We start from the raw sequence: 13,503 nt of genomic DNA, 5'->3' as shown, positions 1-13,503 counted from the left end.
GAAGACTCATCAGATGAGGGAGACCTTGATCACATTTCTGTTGTGCGAGGTTGGGGGGAGAGGACAGAGGAAGGAAGCATGATTGTTACCTCGCCACCAACACAACAGGGACTTGGTGCTCCTGGATGCGCAACACACATGAGTGCATTCTTGCTGCACTACCTGCAACATGACCCTCGAATTGTGAGAATTAGAAATAATCCTGACTACTGGGTTGCCACACTGTTAGATCCCCGGTACAAAAGTAAATTTGCAGAAATTATTCCTGCCATAGAAAGGGATGCACGCATGCAGGAGTATCAGCAGAGACTGTTGCAGAATCTTACATGTGCTTTTCCACAAAATACCAGTGGTGCACGTAGTGAATCTCACAGTTCCAACTTGCCAACCGTGGGACCGTCAAGTGTTCAGCACTCAAACCGTAACAGAACCACAGTATCTGCTGGTAACATCAATTTTGCGGAATCATTTCACCACTTTTTTAGCCCATCCTTTGCAAGGCCACAGGAGACAAGAAGTCTGACACATAGTCAACGCCTAGAGACGATGGTACAGGAGTATCTCCAAGCAAACATTGAAGCCACGACTGTGTCACTGGACCCTTGCTCTTTTTGGGCTTCCAATCTGGATAAATGGCCGGAGCTAGCCACTTACGCCTTGGAGATCTTGTCATGCCCCGCAGCCAGCGTTCTGTCTGAACGTGTGTTCAGCGCTGCTGGTGGTGTGCTGACAGATAAGCGCACGCGGCTCTCCACTGATAATGTAGACAGACTCACGTTCATAAAGATGAACAAATCATGGATCCGAAACGACTTTTCTACCCCTGTGTCAACCTGGGGAGAGTAAAAGCTTGATGATTGGTTAAAATCACCCTACCAACCGTTTTAAGCTTTCAAATTACTAATCATGTTTATCTGTATCTTGGCTGGAAAATAATTTGGGCTTTGTAGCAGTGTGCAGCACTGATTCTATTAGGCCATCTATAATAAGCTCCACCAGATTTAAAATTACTAATCATGTTTATCTGTATCTTGACTGGAAAATAATTTGGGCTTTGTAGCAGTGTGCAGCACTGATCCTATTAGGCCATCTATACTAAAGCTTCACCAGATTTAAAATTAATAATAATTTTTAGCTGCATCTAGCCCGGAAAATAATTTTGGGGCTCCGAGATGCGCAAGACACATAAGTGCCTTCTTGCTGCACTACCTGCAGCATGACCCTCATATTGTCAGAATTCGAAGTAATCATGACTACTGGGTTGCCACACTCTTAGATCCCCCAAACTTTTCGATCAACCTTTTCATTTTAATAAAGACCAAAAAAATGGCATTAGCAGGTTGTTAGAAACTGAAATCAAACAGTTTTCAACTCAAAACTTTATTCTAGGTGATGTTACATTTTCACATAGGACCCCTTGTTCGAAAGGAGCTTCTGAACTCTCTCGTCCATTGAATTTGTCAGGTTTTGGATGGTTTCTGCTTTAATTGTTTTGCATGAGGACAGAATACCCTCCCAGAGCTGTTGCTTAGATGTGAACTGCCTCCCGCCATCATAGACACTCCTTTTAATGATGCTTCAAAGGTTCTGAATGGGGTAGAGGTCAGGGGAGCATGGGGGTCACACCATAAGTTTGTCCCCTTTTATGCCCATATCAGCCAGAGATGCAGATGTTTTATGTGCAGCATGAGATGGTGCATTATCATGCAGAAAAATGATCTTGCTGTGAAATACACGGTTCTTCTTCTTTAACCATGGCAGGAAGTGCTGTTTGAGAAAATCCACATACATTATGGAGTTCATCTTTAGCGCTTTCAGGGATCCTAAAGGGGCCGACAATCTCTCTCCCCATGATTCCAGCCCAAAACATTACTCCACCTCCTCCTTGTTGGCGCTGTAGCCGTGTTTGCGTGGGGTGTCCATCAACCAGCCATCCTCCACTCCATCCATCTGGACCATCGAGCGCTGCACGGCACTCATCCGTGAACAAAACAGTTTTGAAATCAGTCTTCATGTAATGTTTGGCCCACTGGAGCCGTTTCTGCTTGTGTGAAGTGGATAGAGGAGGTCGACAGGATGGCGTATGCACAGCTGCAAACCTCTGAAGGACCCTGCATCTTGTTGTTCGGGGGACGTTGGAGGCACAAGCAGCTTCAAAAACTTGTCTGCTGCTATGACAAAGCTTTTTTGCCGCTGCTCTTTCAACCTGACGTAATTGCCTGTAGGAAAGAGTCCTCAATTTGCCCTTATCAGCACGCACATGTGTGTACTGTGAATCAGCTACATACTTCTTGATTGCCAAGACACTTCATCCTGATCATCGCACAATGTTGATTGTAGTCATGCCTTGACCTAAACACTCCACAATTTGTTGCTTCTCAGCAGCCGACACATCCTTTTTCTTTCCCATTTTGGCAGAAAATGTAGGCTGCTTAATAATGTGAGACAGCCTTCTTAAGTAGTCTTGCCTTTCATTGGACACACCTGCCAAACTAATTAGCACAGGTGTCTGCAATTGCTTACAGTGATATAAAGAGCCCTGACACACATCACCATCAATGAGTTTAACTGCCAAACAAACAAATTCTTCCATTATCACTCCTAAACACTTTTTGCATAATAATTTGAAACACAGTGTACATGTGCTTTTCCACAAAACACCAGTGGTTCACATAGTGAATCTTACAGTTCTAACTTGCCAACCGTGGTCTGTATGGAGTTGTTCAATAAAGGGCCCAAAATTAAGATAACATAGATGGGAGAGGTCTCTATGAATAGGAATTCCTAAGTATTTGATACCCTGTGAGGGCCAGGCAAAGGGAAAGTTGGACTGGATGGAATCCTATATGGATTTGGGGAGGGAGACATCGAGGGCCTCAGACTTCGCTGCATTGATTTTAAAATTTGACCATGTAACAAAGTGATCTATTTCAGCCATAACAGCATGGATGGATATATGTGATTGAGTGATATATACTAGGACATCATCAGCAAATAGAGAGCACTTGTACTCGGTGCCTCCCACCTCAATCCACCTAATATTGGGGTTATGGCGAATTGATGAGAGCAGGTGCTCCGTCACTAGGATGTATAAGAGAGGGGACAGAGAACATCCCTGCCTTGTCCCATTGGTGATTGTGAAATGTGATGAAAATGTTCTGACGCGCCCCCTGGGCCTTGGGACACCCGGAGCCGGACCCTTTTTGGTGGATGCTGGTGGTTGTAGTCTCCGTGGCGGCAACCCAGTTCCGTGGCTCAGGGCGGTCAAACCAGTGGCGGAACTATTTATGTGGTTTTGATGTTTAAATGTCCGACTACGCCACCCGTGGATTGCGGTCAGAGTGAACCGCCGCTCCAGGGCAGACCGCTGAGGCTGGTGTTGTGGGTGCAGCAGAGCGTAGCATAACTCCCCACGGGAGGAGTATAGCCTCAGGGCAGTGTATGCGGAGGATGGGGGTGATGGTTCAGGGCAGCAGCAGTAATGACACGGAGTCAGTGATGCAGTCCAGGGCCTTTACTCACAGTTCTTATTATCCAGACCACGTCTGCAGGTAACGGCTGCCCACGTCGTACTGTGCTCACCAGGTGATGGGCTCAGACAACTCCCAGATAACTTTTTAGTGCTTCACAGGACCCCCTTTGTGTGTCCTTTGTCTGGCCTTTCTTACCAACCCTTCTGTCCGGCTGCCTTGGGCCTCCTCTTGGTAAACTTGGCGCCAGTTTCCCTGACCCTATGTGGTGCCTTCCTAGCGGGTGTAGCAAGGGGCTGCGCCACATAAAATGTCACAGCCTCCTGTCTCTAGCTGAGGGTCGTTTCCTTCCTCCACTAGTTTCGGGGACCGGTCTCCCCCTTTGGCCTGACCCCTCCACGCAGGTGGATTCGGGCGTTCGGTGGCGACTCGCCCGTCCGCACCCCTGAGATCCCTTCGTTCCTCGTTCCTGGAGCCTTCTCCGCTCCTCTTCCTTCCTTCTCCCTCTTCCAGGCCTGGGCCTCTGTTACTAGGCCCGCCTCCGGAGCAGAGCTCATGCAGAGCCCCTGCTCCCTGCCACTTCTGCTCAGACTTCTCTGCACTGAACTAAGATGGTGCCCACCTTTTATACTCCCTTCTCAATGCACCCAGGAACTGCTTCCTCCCTGCTCCTGCACTACAGGGTTCCCCTTCCTCAGTGTTCCCTCCCCCCACTCCAGCCAGGGACAGGGACTGTCGTGCCCATCTCAGGGGCATATTGGTCGCCCTGCCCCACGGCAATGTGGTGTAATGCATGCAGGTGTCGGGTCCTGATCCACACTCCATCCTTACCTGAGAGTGAGATATCACACCTCTGGGTGAGGTGCAATACCTCTGTAGCAACCGAGCCCTCAGGGTGCTACAGTTCCATTTATCTTCAGCCTAGGTGACGTATTGCGATACAGGGCCGTGATTTTGGCTATAAAAGGGTCCACTAGACCCCTACCCCAAGCTTTTTAAGAGAATCATATATGGCGTGCCAGGAGACTCTATGGAATGCTTTCTCAGCATCCAACGAGAGTATCTAATTACAAATTTTTAACTGCATCTAGCCCAGGAAATACTTTGTGCCTAGTAGCAGTGTCTGCTAGTCAGCGGATTATCCCGGCTGTTAAGCAAGCTACACCACCTGTAGTTTGGACACTTCATTTTTTCAAAGGAAATGCTTCGGGACCACGGGATACTCAGTGAAGAGCATCAGGAGGCACCCCAAGGCATAGGGGCTCGGACTGGCAGTAGGATGCCTTGCGGTGGACAGCCGAGCCCGATCCTTATAAAAGCTTTTTAACTGCAGCAGCTTTAGTGGACGCTACTGGAGCTGGAATTACGCGGCCCTCCAATAGATCCTTGTAAATGGATTTAAAGTGTATTTATTCAAATTAGAGAGACAATTTAAATTAAAAAGCTTAGAGCTGCCTCCACCACAGGGGGGCTCGCTCGACCCACCAGCGGACAGGCACCAGTATTGGGAGAGGGGGGCTGGCCGTCAGGGTTCACCGCGGCTCTGGCACAAACCCGGCGTCACGGAGGTGGCACGGGCAGGAGCGGACTGAACGTGTCGGCTTCTCACTTTTTGGATTTTAGAAGGGCATGACATGCCTATATCTGTGTCTCCCCCTCCTTTTACTCCTCCACCTCTTTTCTTTTCGCATGACTATATGTACTTGTCACTTTTCCATGTGTTAGTTGTGTCTTCTGAGCAGTTTGTCAGCTTTTGGACACCTTTCAAGGTGTTTTCTATGTGTTTCTATGAGTTTTCGTTTGCCTGCCATTGGTTTTAACGGTGTTCGAAGTTCGACGAACAGTTCGGGTGTTCGACGAACCGAACCGAACTCGAACACTGCGGGGGTGGCTCAACACTTATCCAGAGTACACCTTTTTTCTGCACTCTTTGCTTGTTGGTACTGCAGAATACAGCCAGGTCCTTTCCATATTACAGCGCTAGAAATCCAGATATTTAAAACTCTGTTTTCTCCGTCACACGGATCACATATACGTTGTCAGAAAATGCTGCCATTTCTGGCCTCCATCAAAAATTTCTTTCAGTGAGTCAGTGAAGCAATTCAAAGCAGTTTGCTGTTCAAATTACTTACCTACAGGCCAGGTATTTAAAACTCTGTTTTCTCCATCACACGGATCACATATACGTTGTCAGAAAATACTGCCATTTCGGGCCTACATTAAAAATTTGTTTCAGTGTGTCAGTGAAGCAATTCACAGCAGTTTGCTGTTCAAACTACTAACCTACAGGCCAGGCATTTAAAACTCTGTATTCTCCGTCACATGGATCACAGATACGTTGTCAGAAAATTCTGCCATTTCTGGCCTCCATTAAAAATTTCCTTTAGTGTGTCAGTGAAGCAATTCACACCAGTTTGCTGTTCACACTACTTACCTATAGGCCAGGTATTTAAAACTCTGTTTTCTCTGTCATATGGATCACATATACGTTGTCAGAAAATACTGCCATTTCTGGCCTCCATTAAAAATTTCCTTTAATGTGTCAGTGAAGCAATTCACAGCAGTTTGCAGTTCAAACTACTTACCTCCGTCACACGGATCACATATAAGTTCGTTCCAAACTCAGTCATTTGTAGTGAGCGTGGAAAATACTGTCCTCCATTAAAAATGGGCAAAGCACGTGGCAAGGGACGGGGAACTGGACGTGATGGTAATGGTGTATGCAGATGCCGAGGACAAGGCCGTGGGCAAGCTGAAATTGTGCCACAGCAAACACCCACATCTTCTCGCCTGACCTTCCTGTCCCAATTTCTAGGGGACCGCAGCACACCACTATTGAACCCAGAGCAGTGTCAAAAAGTTGTTGGTTGGATAGCGGATAATACTTCCAGTCACTTAGTCACCACCACCACCACCCTGTCTTCCACACGGTCAAGTCTCAGTAGCTGTGCGTTTGGACCGCTTATTCCTCACCCTGATCTTCCTTCCTCCCAACATGCCGAGTGCCCAGAGACAACTGATCCCACACTTGGACACTCTGAAGAGCTGTTCACTTTTCTATTGATAGATTCAGGCCTCTCGCCCAGTCCACTTGAAGCGGGGCAAGAGGAGATCGCGTCTAGCGATGCCTAAATATTTAAGCAGCCATGGTGACACGAAGGCGACGGTGGGAAAGTGTCACAAGAGGTGGACGATAATGAGACACAATTGCCAGAAAGTCATGAGGAGGACCAGGGTGCAGAAGTGGAAGATGAGTTGGTGGATGATATAGTAACTGACCCAACCTGACAGGAGGACTTGCAGAGCGAGGACATCAGCACACAGGGGGATGGAGGCAGAGCACCCCAACAGGCAGGAAGAAGCAGTGTGGTGGCCGCAGACAGGAGTAGGGCAACCGTTCCCTGTAACACCAACACGAAGGAAGTTGCCAGAACAACTGTTAGGTCTTCCCGAGTCTGGTTGTTTTTTAAAGACTCTGCCAATAACCCCAAATGGCCATTTGCACCACCTGCCAGGCCAGCATCAGCAGGAGTGGCAAAACGACCAGCCTGACCACCACTAGCATGATCAGGCACATGGCAGCAAAGCACCCGACTTTGTGGGCCGAATCCCAGGGTCCAGGAACAGTGTCTGCAGGTGGCACCATTGCTTCTTCAACTGTTGTGCATGCAAGCCAATCCCCTGTCTATGGTGCATGCGAAGATGTCTCCTGCCCTGCACCTGTCATTGCGCACTCTCAAGTAGCAGCATCAGAAAGCACGTCCATGTCCTTGTCCCAGAGCAGCATTCAGTTGTCCATACCCCAGTCCTTGGAACCCAAGCGCAAATATGCAGCCAACGCCCTACAGGCCACACTACTAAATTCTCACATTTCACGACTGCTTGTGATCTAAATGTTGCCTTTTAGGCTCGTGAAGACGGAAGCATTTCGCAACCTGATGGCGGCGGCCATCCCTCGTTACTCGGTCCCCAACCGCCACAATTTCTCCCGGTGTGCCGTCCCCGCATTACACAAGCACGTGTTCCAAAACATTAGCCGTGCCCTCAACAACGCAGTTACCGGGAAGTCCACCTAAACACGGACACTTGGACAAGTGCTTGTGGGCAGGGAGGGTACATCTCGCTGACGGCACACTGGGTTAACATAGTGGAAGCCTGGTCCCAGTCGGACCTTGGGACAGAACACGTCCTCCCGACGCCAAGGATTGCGGGCCCTAGGTCAATCAGGGTTTCCCCCACGGTCTACAGCTACTGCACCTCATCCTCCTCAGCCTTCTCCTCCTCTTCAGCCTCCGAAATGACCACATCAGTCACAAGCTGGAAGCACTGCAGCACTCCCTCGGCCAAGCGGCAACAGGCTGTGCTGAAGCTAATATGCTTAGGTGACAAACCGCACAATGCTGAAGAGTTGTGGACAGCTCTGAAAGAGCAGGCAGATCTGTGGCTCACACTGCTGAACCTACAGCCAGGCATGGTCATGTGTGACAATGGCCGGAACCTGGTGGCGGCTTTAAGGCGAAGTGAGCTCACACACGTACCATGCCTGGCCCATGTGCTTAACCTCGTGGTTCAGCGGTTTCTCAAATCCTACCCAGAGCTGCTGGATCTGCTTGTTAAAGTACGCCGCCTGTGTGCCCATTTTAGAAAGTCAGCTACAGCTTTCGCCGCCCTTACCGTGTTTCAGCAGCATTTGTAGCTTCCGGCTCACAGACTGGTGTGTGATGTCCCCACGTGTTGTAACTCTACACTGCAGATGTTGGGAAGGATTTCTGAGCAGAAGAGGTCAGCATCAAAACAAGGCCATCGGTATTCAGTTCATACTCCACATATAAGACCTCAGGAGTTGACATGGATGTCAGACATATGTACCATCCTCCAAAACTTTGAGGACTCCACCAAGATGGTGAGCGGCGATGACGCCATAATTAGCGTCACCATCCCACTTCTCTGTCTTCTGAAATGCTCTATGCTCACAATCAAAGAGGATGCATTGCAGGCGGAGCACGATGAGATGGAGCAAGGAACCATACAGGGTGATTACAAACAGCCAAGCCTCATCTCATCCCAACGTGGATTGGGTGACAATGAGGAAGAGGAGGAGGAGGAGGAATGACAGGAGCTAGTTTCATGCACTATAGACGGTACTACCTGCACAGCTGTCATACCGTCTGTTCAGCGTGGATGGCCAGAGGACAGAGAGGAGGAGAACATGGTCAGTCATCCTCTTGGTGAGGACACGGAAGTCTTGCCTGTTAGTAGTCTGGCACACATGGCTGAGTTTATGTTACGCTGTTTTTCCCATGACCCTTGCGTTCTCAAAATTTGGAGTGACAGTCATTACTGGTTATTGACACTTCTAGATCCACGCTACAAGGAGAACTTTATATCTCTTATTCCTGAGGCGGACAGGTCTACAAAAATGGGGCTGTACCAGAAGGCCCTTGTTGCGGAACTATTAGAAAAATTCCCATCTGACAACGCTGGCGGCAGAGGGCACACTTCGTTGAACAACCAAGGAGTCCAGGTGAGAGAGACACTACTTCAATCCAGCAGAAGCAGAGGAACACTGTCAAAGTTCAGGGAGTTTTTTCAGACCCTCCCATCGCACAGGCCCTGAGGCGCTTCCTGATTTTGGCTATTTGCTCTTGTCCTCCTCCTTCTCCTCATCCTACACCACCTTATCACCAGGGTGACCGTGGTCCGTGATGCAACACCCACATAATTTTTTAAAGGGTGTTTATGATGCCCGTAAAAAAAAATTTTATACAGTATGTTCATGTATACCCCCCAGGGGTAAATGTTTGTCAGCCCATACACTTAGTGCATGGGCATTACAAGTATAGGAGGCCCGCTCCTTTCTAATGGGAACTTTTTTTTTGAGGCCTTCCTCCACGTCTCTTCCAAGGGGCATTGAAGTGCCTCCAAATTTTTGGCAGCCCTTGCATTCACTGCATAGGCCAACACTATGGGAGACTCTCTTCTTTCTAATAGGAATTTGTCGTTACTGTGGCCCTGCTCTATGTGTCTTTACATTTTTAATGGGGTTTTTCCTAAAATTGGTCAGCCGTTGGACTCACTGCATATCCTATAACTGTATAGCAGACTCTCTCCTTTCTAAATGGAATTTGTCGTTACTGTGGCCCTGCTCTATGTGTCTTTAAATTCTTAGTGGGGTTTTTCCCAAATTTTGGCAGCCCTTGCAGACACGGCATGGGCATTACCACTATAGGAGACCTGCTCCTTTATAATGGGAACATTTTTTTTACTGAGACCATCCTCTATGTCTCTTCAAAGGGGTATTGGGTTGTGTCCAAATTGTTGGCAGCCCCTGCAGTCACTGTATACGCAATAACAGTATAGGAGGCCCATTTGTTAATAATGGGAACAACAAAGCATAGCCGGCTGATGGCTCTCTAACAATAGTGAGGGCCGACTGCTAGCCATTTAAGAATAGTAAGGGCCATCTGATGGCCCTATAAAAATAGGCTTTATGACTTTCAGAGTCCCTCCGTCATAAATAAAACAGAATGCGTCTGATGATGTGTCACACCCCACATTGCCAGATAAGGGTGTAAAATGTTAAAATTACATTTCCCGGTGAATGCATTTGCCTTAAAAAATAACGTGAAAAGAAAAAACAGTAGGATCTTTCTTTAGTATTAAAAACAGCGTCGCCAATTTAACCTCAATGTAATCATATTGTTCAGCTCCTGCACCTCCTCCTCCATCTCCAAAATGACCACATCAGTCACAAGCTGACAGCACTACAGCACTGCCTTAGCCAAGCGTCACAGGCTGTGCTGAAGATAACATGCTTAATGCTTAGGTAACAAACCGCCCATCGCTGCAGAGTTGTTGAAAGCTGTAACACAGCAGCCTGATCTGTGGCTCTCACCGCTGAATATACAGTCAGGCATGGTCGTGTGTGACAATGGGCGGAACCTGGTGACAGAGAAATGACAGCCGGAGTAGATATGGTTTCCCTCTATGCCAGTCCTTTCACCGAGCTAAATACAACTCTCAGCAAAAAAAGCTGTGGACTGGCTCCGTACCCTCCCTGGCCACATTCACTTGTCCATGTGTTTGTGGTTAGGAGGTCCTTCCAAGTAAATGCACTGGGGAGGGCACGGGTAACGTTGTGGGGCCCGTGCTTGTGGAAGGCAGAGACAATACCGGGAGAAATAGTGGTATGGACACCCGGCTGCCGCCGGCATGAGGTTGTGAAAAGCTTCCGCCTCCACGAGCCTAAAAGGCCATATTTTAAGTGCAAGCAGCTGCCCAGAAATCTGGCAGTTTAATGTTGCGGCCTCTGGGTGGGTGGGTGGCTGTCGGCATACTTGCGCTTGCGTTCCAAGTGACAGAAAACTAAGCAGATGGTGGCCTCTATCATCATCATGGCCTCACCTCGGCACTATGAACTCTCCTGAAGGAAAAGCCAGGGCCTACCGGAGGAGTCTTCAGTTCTCTGGTGGGCCCGTCCAACCCTGCCGAGCAGCAGCCCTGGCTAAGAAAAGTGTGGGGTAAGGTTCCCGGACATTCTATGGCTGCTTTTTTAATGTGGATCGGACATGCTTATGTATGTTATTTCTTAAACCGCATTGCGATCAGGCCATTGTCCAACTCTATATTCATGAAATTAAATGCGCAAAGAAAGATGTTTGTGTGTCAAAGCACCACCGACAAGTGCGAGTTGATGTTGGACGGACTGCCATTGCTTTTGCAACAAGCTGCATTAGAGGACTTCCTGGGAGAAATGACACCCAGGGTAGATACGGTTTCCCTCTATGCCAGTCCTTTCACTGAGCTAAATACAACTCTCAGCAAAAAAAGCTGTGGACTTGCTCCGTACCGTCCCTGGCCACATTCACCTGTCCACGTGTTTGTGGTTAGGCGGTCCTTCCCAGTAAGTACACTGGGGAGGGCACGGGTAAAGTTGTGGGACCCGTGCTTGGGAAGACGGAGACGATATAGGGAGAAATAGTGGCGGCTGGGGACCAAGTATGGACACCCGGCCGCCGCCGGCATGAGATTATGAAAAGCTACAGCCTCCACAAGCATAAAAGGCCACACTTCAAGTGCAAGCAGCTGTCAAAAATTTGGCAGTATAGTACTGCAGCCTGTGGGTGGGTGGCTGGCTGCATACTTGCGCTCGCATTCCAAGGAATGGGATAGGGAAAACTGAACGCTGCAGTGGGACAAGGACGTGGACGGTGATTGTTGCAAGTCTGCAATGACAGGTGCATGGCGGGAGGCATCTTCGCATGCGCCAAGGATCACTTATGATGGGCACACTTTTAGGCAGTGACCTGGGAGTCAGAAATGCTTCCAGAGGTCTTCCCCATGCTGTTCACATGTCTTTTTAGCACTGTATGCATATGTCTGATAATGTGTCACACACCACATGGCCAGATAAGGTTGTAAAATGTTAAAATGACATTTCCCAGTGAATGCATTTGTTTTTGTTGAAAGCAATGCAAAAGTGCAAAAACGCATCAAAAACGCTAATTGTGAACATAGCCCAAGATGTGGAGGAATATTTTTGTTTTTGGTTATTTATTTTGCTTTATATAAGTCATTACCCTGGAAAGGATGTTCCTTAACATATTTCCCAGGAAAATCCATTTTGGTTTCATTTTTGTATGTTTTATTGTGAGTCCGTAAACGTGGCGTAATACCTCTGACAACGTTGTTGACAGAAGTGACCTGGGAGTCATAAATGCTTCCAGGGGTCTTCCCCTTGCTGTTCCCATGTCATTTGAGCACTGTTCCCATCGATTTGGGCAATATTTAGGCCCTCTGCAGACTGCCGGGGGGAGCCGCCTGAAAAATGCTCGAGTTTCCCATAGACTTATATTGGGCTCGTTGCTCGTGTCGAGCACCCGTGCATTCCAATTTGCTCGACCCGATCAACGAGTACCCATGCATTTTAGTGCTCGCTCATCACTACTTATCATCTCTCAACAGTACAATGTGTGCACAACTATTAGGCAAGTGAGTATTTTGACCATTTCAGCATTTTTATATAGATTTCCAAATTCCAAGCTGTATATACAGTACAGACCAAAAGTTTGGACACACCTTCTCAGTTAAAGATTTTTCTGTATTGTCATGATTATGAAAATTGTACATTCACACTGAAGGCATCAAAACTATGAATTAACACATGTGGAATTATATACTTAACAAAAAAGTGTGAAACAACTGAAAATATGTCTTATATTCTAGGTTCTTCAAAGTAGCCACCTTTTGCTTTGATGAACAAATAAAGTAGCACACTGTAACACTGAGTATATAGATATGAAATATGAAATATAAATAGCATAACTGCTGTAAAAGATAGAAATAAATGAAACATTTTTTGAAAAAAAGTTTTTTAGCGCATGTAAATATGAAGTATGGAAAATGAATAGCATTACTGCTGTAAATAAATGAGAAATCTTAGCGCATAAATTGGCCAATTCATGTGTACCTGACAGCCGCGGTAAGGCGTTTCTCGATGTCAGGACCTATCAATGTGAATACCTCTCTAAGAGACCTCCGTCTGCTTATGTGTGGGAAAGACAGATCCTGATGCATTTAAAACCACCTGCGGCACGGGGGTGGGGGTGGAGTGCTCAGTCAATGCTAAATCTAGTAACAAAGAAAATGACGGCACTTCCACTATAAGAAATAGGTGTGAACAGGTGCTTACTAAGAGCAGCTACCTCCATATATAATGAACAAATAAAGTAGCACACTGTAACACTGAGTATATAGATATGAAATATGAATAGCATAACTGCTGTAAAAAATAGAAATAAATGAAAAATTTTTTGAAAAAGAGTTTTTTTAGCGCATGTAAATATGAAGTATGGAAAATGAATAGCATTACTGCTGTAAATAAATGAGAAATCTTAGCGCATAAATTGGCCAATTCATGTGTACCTGACAGCCGCGGTAAGGCGTTTCTCGATGTCAGGACCTATCAATGTGAATACCTCTCTAAGAGACCTCCGTCTGCTTATGTGTGGGAAAGACAGATCCTGATGCATTT

Source organism: Phyllobates terribilis, unplaced genomic scaffold, assembly GCF_046119375.1.
Source record: "Phyllobates terribilis strain yellow unplaced genomic scaffold, ASM4611937v1 Scaffold_11__3_contigs__length_659146591, whole genome shotgun sequence".
Taxonomy (NCBI): Eukaryota; Metazoa; Chordata; class Amphibia; order Anura; family Dendrobatidae; genus Phyllobates; species Phyllobates terribilis.
The sequence above is the reverse complement of the archived record's forward strand: the minus strand, read 5'-3'. Positions refer to the sequence as shown.